Source organism: Protopterus annectens, chromosome 11.part0, assembly GCF_019279795.1.
Source record: "Protopterus annectens isolate FY-2018-M chromosome 11.part0, PAN1.0, whole genome shotgun sequence".
Taxonomy (NCBI): domain Eukaryota; kingdom Metazoa; phylum Chordata; order Ceratodontiformes; family Protopteridae; genus Protopterus; species Protopterus annectens.
In genome coordinates, this window is record NC_056745.1 from 1,062,303,509 (window position 1) to 1,062,316,213 (window position 12,705).

At 38.9% G+C, this 12,705-nt stretch overlaps 1 protein-coding gene across 1 annotated transcript in view; it reads right to left on the reverse strand.

Moving 5' to 3' along the window:
- The window catches only part of LOC122815696 (mucin-19-like), a 1,162,279-nt gene that overhangs the window by 708,968 nt on the left and 440,606 nt on the right, over positions 1-12,705 (reverse strand). The gene's annotated exons all lie outside the window — the stretch shown is intronic.

Here is a 12,705-nt window from a genome sequence, read left to right on the forward strand (position 1 = left end):
GAGAAAAAACTGTAAAAACTATTGGATAGAGTTCTTTAACTACAAGTACAAAGTATCATTTTATATATTTGTGATGGCAGACATCCATTGGAAAAACAACAAAATATTGTATGGAGAGCGGATACTTTTTGGGAGACTGTTAACACTGGTTCTTTATATGCAGCTATACAGAAACACTTAGGTCTCTCAGCAGTTCAAAAAAATATCAGAAGAGCCAAAAAATTCTATTTTAGAAGTATCTGGAGTACTGTATCATGTGTTGTTATTCCCGTGCACCACTTTACTAATGCCTGCTAACCCTAGCCCTGGTCTGACCTCTAACCCCAGCCATATACCTTACCTAAAAAAACTTCAATAAGTGATATGGATTGGAATGTAAAACTGATGAAAATGAATACAGATAATACAGTGTTCAAAGCAGCAAATACTGGAAATCAGAAAAAGCTGAAAACTGAAATAAAAAGGAAACTAGTCCAGCAGGTTAACAGCATGAAATATCGAGGAAGTGCAGCTAAAGAGAAGGAAGTCTAAATGAGGAAGTTAATGCTAGAATGGCAGGTGATGCAGCCAAGTAGAGTAACATGTCAAAGGTCGCATGTAGCAGAAAAATGAAAAAAAATCTGAAAAGTAAGGTGTACAAAATAGTGGTTGGAAGCAGTGTTGCTGTATTATTCATAAACCTGGACAGATTGAAGACACAGCAACTGAAGAAACTTGAGATGAAGTGTCTAAGACTCATAGTACGATGTACACAGAGGGCCATTGAAGAAAGAGGATATCAGAGCAGAAGTCAATCTAGCCCCAGTAGTAGAGACAATCAAGAAGAACAGATTGCAGTGGATCCATCAGATGTGCAGGAAAGCAGAAGGCAATTTGGTCGAGCAAATTTGGAAGAAAAAGGAATGAGGAGATGAGGAGGCCAAACAAGAGATGGCGGGATTGCATTAGAGAAGACTGAGAAAGATCGACATGACTGCTGAAAAATATAGGTGACTGCCTCTCAACTGAGAGGGATGGTGACAGCTGAAATTACTCCCTGACCTCATGTAAAATGAGAAAAATGGGGGTTGATGATGAAAATGAGGAGGAAGCCTTCCACTTAATAAATGATTTTAGTAGCATAAAGTCAATCTTCAAAGGAGGATGGAGACGCAGCACTCTTTAAACTACTGTCTGAGGAACCAGTGCTGTCACACATCTTCTATGACTGTGAAATAGCTGATGCCTTTACTGCACTGGTGGATGAGATAACTGAGGATTACCTGTAAGAAGAGTGCTGGGCAGCACAAGGTACAGGTCTACTCTGACTACAAACTGTTCCCATTTAAAGTCAAAGCTTTTGTAAGTGGAAGGCTTCCTAATAGCCTCAGCAACCTCTATAAGATGAGAAGGGCCTGGAAGTGGAGCTGCCTTTTGTACCACCTGTGAAAGACAACCTTGATTAGGACCAGGGCAGCTTCCTGTATCATGGGAGTCATCCTTGTCTAGGACCAGGAGGGTTTCCTGTACCAAAAGTTATGAAAGTGCCTGAAACTTTATCCTACTTAATCACCAAGGGGTGAAAATAATTAATTTTGATTTTCTTCTCTGACTTTGCTATAAGGAGAGCAGTCAGCAGGAATGGAGAAATGATATACAGGAAATTCCTGCACTGCAACATAATACATACGCCTACTGTTACCTTTACCTTGTACGAACATGCTGAGCAGAAAAAAGAAGACAGCATTTTGTTACACAGATGAAAAGATCAATCTCCAGAATGCCAAATTTCTAAGAAATTCTAGACAAAGCAAGATTTCCAAGTCTACAGCTGTAACAAAGTACTAGAAAACAACTTAGAGACTCCATCAGATTATCCACCTTCTCAAGGTGTAACTGCTGAGAAACAGAGATGCTTCTCTGTCTATGCCCACTACTATATGACGGCAGCCTGTCTGTAAAGAGGATATATGAGAACATGACCCTTGCTTGTTTAGATGCTGCACAACAGATTATTTGTCTGGCGAGATGATGGAAGGTCTTAGAATAAACTTAATCTCTAAGGCATTCAAGGCTGAAAATCTCTCTCTGCATTGTTTTACTGCATTCTGCATGTTGTCATTTAATCTTTTTGGCCAGGTATGCCCACAAACTGTGAGACTGAATAAAATATTCCTGACCTGCTGATTTTCAGAAAAAAAAAAGCTCAGGTAAGTACATTTTTGAGTTTGCAATTAAATCACCTAATTGTTTTCCCATTTTAAACCATATTCTGCCATTTTTATACAGTTTTTCTGCATCTTCAGAGTTAATTTGTTTGGCTAGGTGTAATGTTCAGCTTGAATAGCATGGTGGTTAATCAAAGTAAGAGTTGAGTTAACTGCTGCATATCCAAGGGCGATATGAGCCCTTTGGCTTCAGATTTCATTTGTTTTCAAATGGATGAATTTTCCTGTTTACTATTTACTTGGGGAAAGACATTTCAGCCATTGTCTTATTGCTAAGACTACAAAAGTCTGCATTCACTCATTGTGAGATAGGATAAGTACTTCAGGATGGACCTGCTGATTTTTTGACAGAAAGCCCAGATAAATGCATTTTTGTATTTGCATTTAAACCATCTAACTGTTTGTTGTTGTTGTTTTTTCCCTTTTTCATTTTAAATTGTTTTACTGTGTCCTATATTTATCAGTAAATCTGTTTTGCACAGTTGTAATGGCCAGCTGGGATAGCATGGTGGTTAATCTAAATGAAAACTGTACTAACTGCTGCATGCCCTAGGTAGCTCTGAGCACTTTGGCTTCAGGTTAAACTTGTTTCCAATGGTTATATATTCTTGTTTGCTATTCACTTGGGAAGCACATCTCAGCCCTTGTCTTACTGCTAAGACTGTAGACATCTACACTCACTCACTGTGGGAATAAACAAAGGCTTTTGGACCTGCTGATTTTCAGAAAAAATAGTCACAAAAGTACATTATTTGTGCTGCACAAATCACCTAAGAGAGTTTGCAATTTTAAACTGCTATTTGACATTGTAAACTGTTTTTTCTGTACTGTTTTACTATTTTTTGCATTTTTGTCAATTAATCTGTTTGGCCAGGTGTAAAGGCCATTTTGGATAGGTGGTCTTTAATCTAAGTGAGAGGAGCACTATTTACTTTATGTTGTAGGAAGTTGAGAATGCTTTGGGTTTCACTTGTTTTCCACTGGAGTTTCTTGTACACTAGTTATTGGGGATATGCTTTCCAACCCTTGTCTTCTTAAGACTACAGACAGTCACACCTAATCACTGTGTTTTGTGTTTGCAATTAAATCATTTAACGTTTTTATTATTTGGAACTGATTATCTGCATTGTTCTACTAACGTCTGCATTTTCTCAATTAACCTGATTGGTCAGATGTAAAGGGCAGTTTGGATATAGTAGTGGTTAATCTAAGTGAGAATTGTTGCATGTCCTAGGTAGCTCTGAGCACTCCGGTTTCAGTTTTTATTTCTTTTCCAGCCATGGTAGTGGTAGTTCCTTAGCAGGTAGTGCAAGTTCGTTCTCTTACGTGTTATTAGTAGAAGTGTACCTTCCTCTAAATCCTGTGAGTCAGGTAGTTACTTTTGCACTGTGTAAACAGGTTCTGCTTACTTGTGCAAGCTTCCTATTACTTGTACTTAAGTGAGCAACAGAAAAAAAACGCTGTGCTAATCTCCATGGGCAAGAGCACGAAACATCACCCATCAAAAAGATTTTGCCCCCTTTAAATACTCCCACAGTACCTCTTCATTTCCCAAACTAACTCTCCCTACATGACTGGCTTGGTCAACATGAGGAGACAGTTTACTAACCTCCTTTCTACTGTCAGTGTTATAGCACTCTGTTTCTTAAAGCAGAGGAAGAAGTGTCACCTGTTCACTGATATAACTCCTGCTGAACTAAAATGACTCTGTGTAAACGTTGTTTAAATACATAACTAAACTGGAAACTGGAGGTGTTTCCCCTCAGACCAAGTTACACATACTGAGCAAAGCACTGTCTTATCCCCCCCCCACACACACACAAAACATCCCCAAAGTGTCAACACAAAACTCTCATTCCCTAATGCCATTAAAAAAATCTCTATCCAAATCTCCTAGAACTCCTAGGTCTAGGTATTAGCCAAAGCCCACAAACCTACCTTCTGCATGCAAACCCCTTATCAACAGATCAAAACTTGTATGTAGCACACCTCAACAAGACAGACGTGGGGGCACTTCTCTAGCAAGTAGAAGTCCTTAGGGATTAAGGCAAAGACAATACAGCTGACATCTTGGTCAAGGTTTACTCCACAGTCAGGCATGCAATTGCACCACTTACCAGGCTGAGCAAAGACCAAATGATAGCTGCCTTTCAGATGCCAGGATCAGCAATATCATTAGAGAAGGCCCTTCATCCTAGGTACACAATTGATCTGGTCATTGTGCAACTGTGAGTGAATGACTTGAGACACTCTCCCTTGGGTCACATGAAGAGGCACATGATGGAGCTCTCAGGTCTCTGAATATGTATTAGAACTTGGTGTGAATTTAACATTGAGCAGTATCCTGTCTTCACCAAAAAGGATGCCACAATACAATCAAAGGTTAATTGACTTTAATAATTAGCTTAACTTTTGGTGTTATTTAAGGAGGGTCCAATATATACCATCCTGGAAGGAGATGATTGACAACTCTAACTACTTTCTATAGAAGGTCTGCACCTCTCTCTTCATGGCTTCTGTATATTTGTCAGAACTTTCTCTATCCCTATAGTGTCTAGTTTAGGCAAGAACTGCCTCCTCAAATTACCTACATAGCCAGACAACATAAAGGCAGTACTGATCAATGCTGAAAGCCTTAACAGGAAGTTTCACTCCTAACTCTTGAAAATCTAGATATCTTTGTAGCTACTAAAGCATGGTTTCAGAACAGTGCAGTGCAGGGTTTCAATGCCTACCACACTCACACCCAACACTGAAAATGACCAAGCTACTGGGAAGAGGGGGGGGGGTGACTGCCTTCCTAAGAAGTTAATTTACCTACAGACTAAAGCAGGCCAACGACCATGAATTCTCCCATGTCCTTCTCACAGTAAAGGACCAAGCAGCCTGACCAAAGGGACAGCACCTGCCAATAAAGATGCATCTGTGGTTTTAAGAAAAAGATTGAGTGTTTGCATTTTGCAACCAAGATCATGTAAATGAACAGTTCAGGGAGGAACAATTGGTATTTGCACCTTGAAATTTGTTGGTAATAACGCCATGCTTAGTTTGGTGCACTTGGTTTAAGTTTGTGATTTGAGTAACATCATTTGGCTGGTGCCATCCCTTTGGTTAGGCTGTGTGGTCCTTTCCAGTTATTCTATCTTCTCATAGTGAGCAGAACCCCATTCCACATCATAGCAAACTACTGAACCCCCCCCCATGTCACCTGCAGCCCATGATGTGTATCTAAACAAACTATCATCCCTTTGTACTGAACCCAATACTTTTCTCTTAGGTGACTTTAATTATCTGTCCATTAACTTGGAAACCTACATCACCATCACTAATATGCAACTAAAAAAACACAGATAGCTGTAAAATTACTGAAACATGGTTTCAGTACAGCGCCCTATTGAAATGTTGGCACTCAAAATGTTGAGTATCAAAAAGCCATAAAAAATAACAGAAAACATAGGAGAACAGAGAATCATGAAAATCATGCTTCTCCTTAAAACTTCTTTTTGCAAGGGGGCAAGACACCCTGCACCCCCATACCCCTTGTATTTATACCAACTCTGAGATCGCCATACCTAGAAGAAAAGGGAATATTCTGAGAAATGGCATTTTGGACTTAGTATATGTAAGTCCTATTTTAAGGCCATTCAGTCTCTGTATTTTGGAACTCACTTTAGTGGGACCAGACATTTCATATGGTTACCTTTCAGAACAGTTACAGCACCCTTGCAGTGTAGGGTTTCAAATCCTACTATACTTTCATGCCCAGCACTGAAAATGACCAAGCTACTGGGCCTGCCATCCTAAAAAGTCAGTTTACTTCCAGACTTTTATGGCAGGACTACAACCATGAATTTTCTATATCCTTCTCACTGTAAATAAAACTCAGTACCTCAACACAGCATATAACTGAACTCGGCCCATGTCACCTGCAGCCCATGATGTATATCTACACAAACTGGCATCCCTCCCTTTCACACCCAGCACTATTCTCTTAGGTGACTTCAAGCATCCATCCATTAATTAGCAAACCTACACCACCATTAATATACTTGTGCAACTATTCCTAGACTTAATTAATACCAGCTCCTTGGATCATCTAAATCTAGTCTCAGCTAGGGGTTTGGCGATATTGGATCTGACTTTTTCTGACATAACTCCCCCATGCTCTACATCTTAAGTTATCATATCACTGGTCAGATCTGAACACCATCCAGTAAAATTTACTATTAGGGTAAAACCAGACCTGCAGCAAAACCCTTCTGTCGTTAGACTACTCTAAGGCAAGCCTACTCCATCTAAATGATGACCTGATGAAATTCTAGCTCCCTCCTCATCTCAATGACCCTATCATGCATACTACGTCAGTTACAGACAGTTTCTATACCCACCTCAAATCATCTATTGAGGTATTAGTCCCAATAAAATACAAACACAATGCCATGTTCAGGAATAAACCCCAAAGATGGAAACCTAGTACAAACAAACTGTACAATAAGAGAAAGAAACTCGGCCTATATGTATAAACTTAATACCAAATCATCTAGAGAAGAACTCAGAAAGATCAATGAAGAACTCAGAAGCAAAATTAAGTCCTCCAAAAGTACATATGAGCTAAATAGTTGGATGGCACAGTAGTGCAGTAGTTTGCATTGTCACCTCACACCAAGAGTTTCTCTGGTTTGATTCTCGGCTGGGGTACCTTCTGTGTGGATTCTGCATGTCCTCCTTGCATTCATGTGGGTTTCTTCCAGGTACTCTACTTTCCTCTCACTTTACAAAGGCATGCTTCTGGAGCATGCCCAGACCTCCTCTGAAAATTGTCTCATTCCATTTCGGACTTTCAAAGTAAACAAATGTTAAATAAATAAATATTGTCACCCACACTACAAGAAACCTTCTTCAGCTATGTCAGAAACCTTAGACTTAATGGCTGGCAGTGCATGGAGATAATACATGACAACAACACATGCTCTTCACCTGAGAACATAGTCAATATATTGATTGACAAATTTAGCTCAAACATTTCTCCTCCATGCCTCCTAACATTCCAGAACAAATTACAATTCCTATATCACCCCCTCTGATCAAGCCTTTCTCGAAGGCCAAAAACACTAGCTCTATGGCTCACGATTATTTGTTAGGTTACCACCTTGGAACCTACTTCTCCTTCATCAGGCCCAGACACTGTCTCATAGACCCACTACTAATAAGTCTATTTAATTTCAGTCTCTCCATAAGATTCGGAACGCAGGTATGGGCCAGAGGTATGGGGAGCTGCTGCAGTAATCCCATTCCACAAGGGGTGATATACTACTTATCTGTTAAGGAATGGAGTACATTATTATGGAACTTATTAACAAGGATGTAGACCCAGGATACAAGCTAGTCTGGGTTCAGTAATGGCAGATCTTGCCTCTTGAACTTGGTGGACTTCTGTGAACAGGTCACTGATGGATTAAACGGAGTCAGATTGTTTTACACTACCTAATTAGACCTGGCAAATGCTTTGATACAATACCACATTCTACCATTATCAATAAGCTAATCAAACTACTGTATATACACACACTTTATGCTACTAGCTGAACAACAAACTGTCTTACCACTAGACCCTAAACTATTATTGATGTTGGTACACACTCCTCAAAAAGAGTAATTACCAGTGGTGTCCCCCAAGGATTCACTCTAGGGCCACTTTTCTTTGGGATTTATTTCCCTGATGTCAAGGCTGGCACCAAGGGCCTTACAAATGAATGCAAACTAGGAGCAGTCATGAACTCCTCATTAGGCACCCATATTCTCCAAAAGAGCTCAACACACACACCAACAAATGGTGTTTGGACCATGACCTTAATCTAAATGCTAAGAAATTAAGAAAGCAAGGGTACACATTCATCTACCACATAGGTGATCCTCTTTTGAAAGTTGATTCAGTCATCAGGGACTTGGACATTTTCATTGATAATGAAATATCCTGTTACCTTGTATCCCCTGTCAGTTAGAGATCCTTTTATCTGGTTGGACTGATCACCAAGGATACATATTCAAGGTCCAAAAAAGTTATTATCCCTCTATACTCCTCCTTCATCAGGCCAATCATCAGGCCAATAATAGAATCTAATGTATTCATTGGTGTATGATTCAGCTATAGAAACTGCAGCATTTTCTCAACAAGACAATCAAGGGCATGTCTTCCTTGAACTGTGCTGAATGTCTCAAAGCACTCACTTTTCTGTTTTTTACAGACTCTTGAAAGGAGACTTCTGTGTGGCCTACATGGCTTCAAAATATCTAGCTCTATGTTACGTCTTGCACATCCACAAAGCAAAGAACACCATAACCACTCACTCAAGATCTAAATTTCCACAAAAATATAAATAGGACCTGCTAGTGAATCCCTCTTTACTGGAACAGATTTCCCTTGGATGTAAAACAAACTGGCTCCCTGACCCTCTTTAAGAATGACCTTGACGAATGGAGGGGCAGTTGTAAATACACCCTGGGTCTAGCTCCTCAAACCTTCATTGAAAGGGGTCAAAGTCTGGTATTAAATACATTCAGGGTCTGCCGTTTAAGCTCCTGTTGAAGTGGGTTGTCACTGGGTATTAATTATTCATGTCTGTGGGTACTCATGATTTGAGATCTTGTGGCTGGGTTGCAAATGTTCCTCTGGATCAATCACCTAGTATTAATCTATAAACATACAGGGAGACTGGTGATGGTACATATAATTAGAGCAGCCACTGTGTGCAGTATGTATACCAGCAGAAGGTGAAACGAATTATTGCATGACTGCTGGTTTAGTTGTCAGAGACAGCATATCCTCAGAATGAAACACTCTGCACATTAGCCTTCTCATAGCAAATTAACAACAGAATAAACATTTTTGATTCATAATACCATGACTGCTTGGTTTCCAGATCTGTAGCATACAAGAGACTAAAGTAAAGAAGGAAACTGTTCTTCACATTACTGTGGGCTGCATTCTGAACCAGAAGTTTCCACCTTGTTAAGGAAAGCTACGAGGACCAATCTAGGATTAGCAAAGGCCCTGGCAGTGAGGGGGATTGCATGCCAAAAAGAAAAATAGGGAAATCGAAATACAAATTATTTCAGTCAGAGGGTAAAGATCAAACCAGATATGATGATGTAGAACGTATGTTCTACATATGTGAACAATGTGAATGTACTGGCAGCTATGTAATGCAGTGGTGCAGACATATAACTCATCCCATACAGAAAATATAACTATTTTAAACAGTAGAATATAGCTACATTATTATTTTTCTAAACATAATGTATTGTGTCTGAAAATATTCACAGAAATCTGACAAGTTTTAATAATGAGAGAGTGCAGAGTAAGTGATAGCAACCTAGCGCTAATGTTACAGTCAGGCTTTGGAAAACAGATACATTGCAACTACATTCCCACAAAGATTAAGGATCACACTGGTTCTGGCAGATGAAGGAAGCTAATTTGATCTGCTCAACAAAAGGGGAATGGAGACTGAATGCCAGAGACAGAAAGAGAGATACAAAGACAGAACATGAGAAAGGCTTACATTTTTCTCATGCACAGCTCCAGGCCAAACCTGCCCACAATAAATAGCAAGAGGAAACAAGGGATCCCAGATATTAAATACAGGAGTAGCAGTATGCAAATTACAAAAGTAAAAATACAAAGGAATCAGTGGCACGTACATTAATATACATTAATTCAGAGCCCACAGACTTTGATCCATTGAAAGAACAATATAGCACTACTGCTCTTTAAATGGGGCTACATGTTAGGTGGTAGCAAGATGAAGAACTTCATGGGTGTAGCCAGGCACAGAATATGCAAACAATGGGGTATACAAGTAAATTTTTCAGGGGGTCACATTTTACCCAGCCCAAGGACGCTACATCTCTCATCTTCAAGTATATAAATGAAATAAAAATGTAGAAGACAGTCAACAAAGAAGATAACTGTGCTGTATGATGGCTGATTTGACATCACATAGTCAACTTGTGTATGAGCTTCAGTTTTAACACACGTGTGCACACATACACACACACACACACACACACACACACACACACCCGTGCGTGCACACACACACACACACACACACACACACACACACACACACACACACACACACACACACACACACACACACACACACACATATATATATATATATATATATATATATATATATATATATATATCTTGGTATGTACATATGAGAGAAGTAGGGTCCTTCTGTTCTACAAATCCTGGATATATTCCATTAGCACTGTAGTACATGATTATTTATCTCATTACTGTTAGGCCCTTGGTGTAGACACTGTGGAAAAGGAATGGCTAAAGCCTTCAGTCAATTAAGAGATATTAGACTCACATTCCAGTTTGTTTTAGTTCTGTGGCAATATGAGTCAGTCTGTGGTTTGTTTTTGCCAAATATAATAAAACGGACTGTATATAGTTATCACAGATACAATTTTAACCCAAAACAGTAAGCACTTTGGTCAAAGAAGTACTGTTCAGGGCTTCATCCGACTGTTGGTTCAGTCTCCATACACAATAAATTAAAATACATCATCTGACTTAAATCACCTAATGAAAGCCTATGCATAAAAGTCAATTAGTACCCTTCATTTTTAAAAGGTACCTAAACTTCTCTGAACTTGGATTCTGTAGAAAAGGCAGTTAAAGAGTGAGGTATGGCTGTAGGATTTGTTTATAATGTGGATTATTATGAATTAAAAGTTCTACCATCAATAACTGCAAAGTTCTGAGCACATATTAAAACATTGCCAAGAAACTAGACAACAATCCTAAGTTCATCAGTGAACAAGGTAGGGATTTAAAATTAATTTTTGAATGCAAAGAGACATGGAGGAATACATTCAAAAGTAACAAAAATGGAATATACAAATGTGAAAACCATACTTAATGCAGGTATACAGAACATTCTGCATCTTGTTATGTTCCCTCCTTGGTGGGGACAGTGGGTTCACCAGGAAATTCTGATTGTAATTCTACATATAATGTTTATTTAAATAAGTGCAGTGTTTGTGAAAACGTCTAAGTAGGTAAAAACACGCATGCACTGAGAGTTAGAATATAGGAATTTGTATGCGATTTTGAAGGTAGACTCTGTGAATGCTTTGTTTAGACATTCACAAATATGTCCAGTGTGCAAGAGATTTCATTTTCATAGTCTTGATTTTCAGGACAAAGATATTAGGAAAGTGGATAAAGGAAATGTTCCTGAAATAAAAGAATGTAAATGGCAAGTAAAACTGAATGCATTTGTTGAACCAGGTTTAAATGATACACAGAATTTTAAGTGCTTTCTGAAAATGAAGAGTATTAATTAATTGAATTTTAAGTATAGGATTTCAGTAGTGATTTTAGTTGGGGCAGGTATTTAAATTTATTGTGTATGTAGATTGAATCAAACAGTCTGATGATGTCCTGACCATTACGTTTTTGATGATAGTGCTTACTGCAATGCATGTATGTAGTCTGTTTTGTTAATCTTGTTGTACAATGTCATCTTCGATTGTAGTGTGTTTATTTGATGTGTTCTTGACTATTAAACAGATTACCAAGCAGCATAATTAATGTATATGGAAAAGGCTACAGACTAAATGCAAAAAATGCGGCTTAAAGTTATCAGAAAATTGATTATTCCTCAACACAAATATTACACATTTCTTAATCTATAAAGGGGACTGTGAAGAAGAAAACATTACTCTGTCAATGTGGGGATGAGCCACAAAGAGGAGAAAGGGTACGAGTTTGTACCTCTTTGCTCCTGAAACTACAAAGTGGTGCTCCATACTTTGCAGTGCCTGCATTTGTCAAGACGATGTCAGCTACTGAGAAAGCGAGTCACCGAATACACCCTGCAACAATAGGAGATTGTAAATATGTTAAGGGCAAGGATTGCTGCTTTTCTTAGGTTAGGTAAAGTGCTGAGTTACACAAACTCCAGTCAATAACACTAACAAAGTGTCCCCATGGCCATACTTTACAAATACAGATAAACTCAAAATCACTTTCATGATTACACACATAGTAAGAACACTTCCCAAAACATCTTATTGCCGGACAATGCGCTTCTTCCTGTACTTTGTGGCTGTTAGCAGTTTTTTTTTTTTTTAATCTTGACCTGAAGATGTCTTTACAAATAGTACTCCCCCCCCAAAAAAAAAGGGTGACCAAAACCATCATTACAGGGTCTGCCTTTGCCTTCTCTGAAGGCTTCCTTCCACACAGTCAAAAGAATCCGTTCGTCAGAACAACAGCAGGCATTCTAATTCAAGTGTACGTGTGTAAGGCACTCTGAAAACAGGAAGCGGGTTTCCACAAATGTTTGTCTTCCCCTTCACAGACCCTGTAATGCAAAGCTAGTCCACAACAAATAAAAACCAGACCCTAAATACCACCTTACAGTGGTTTGTGGCCTTGTTTGTACAGACGTATTCTAAATTCGCAAGCGCG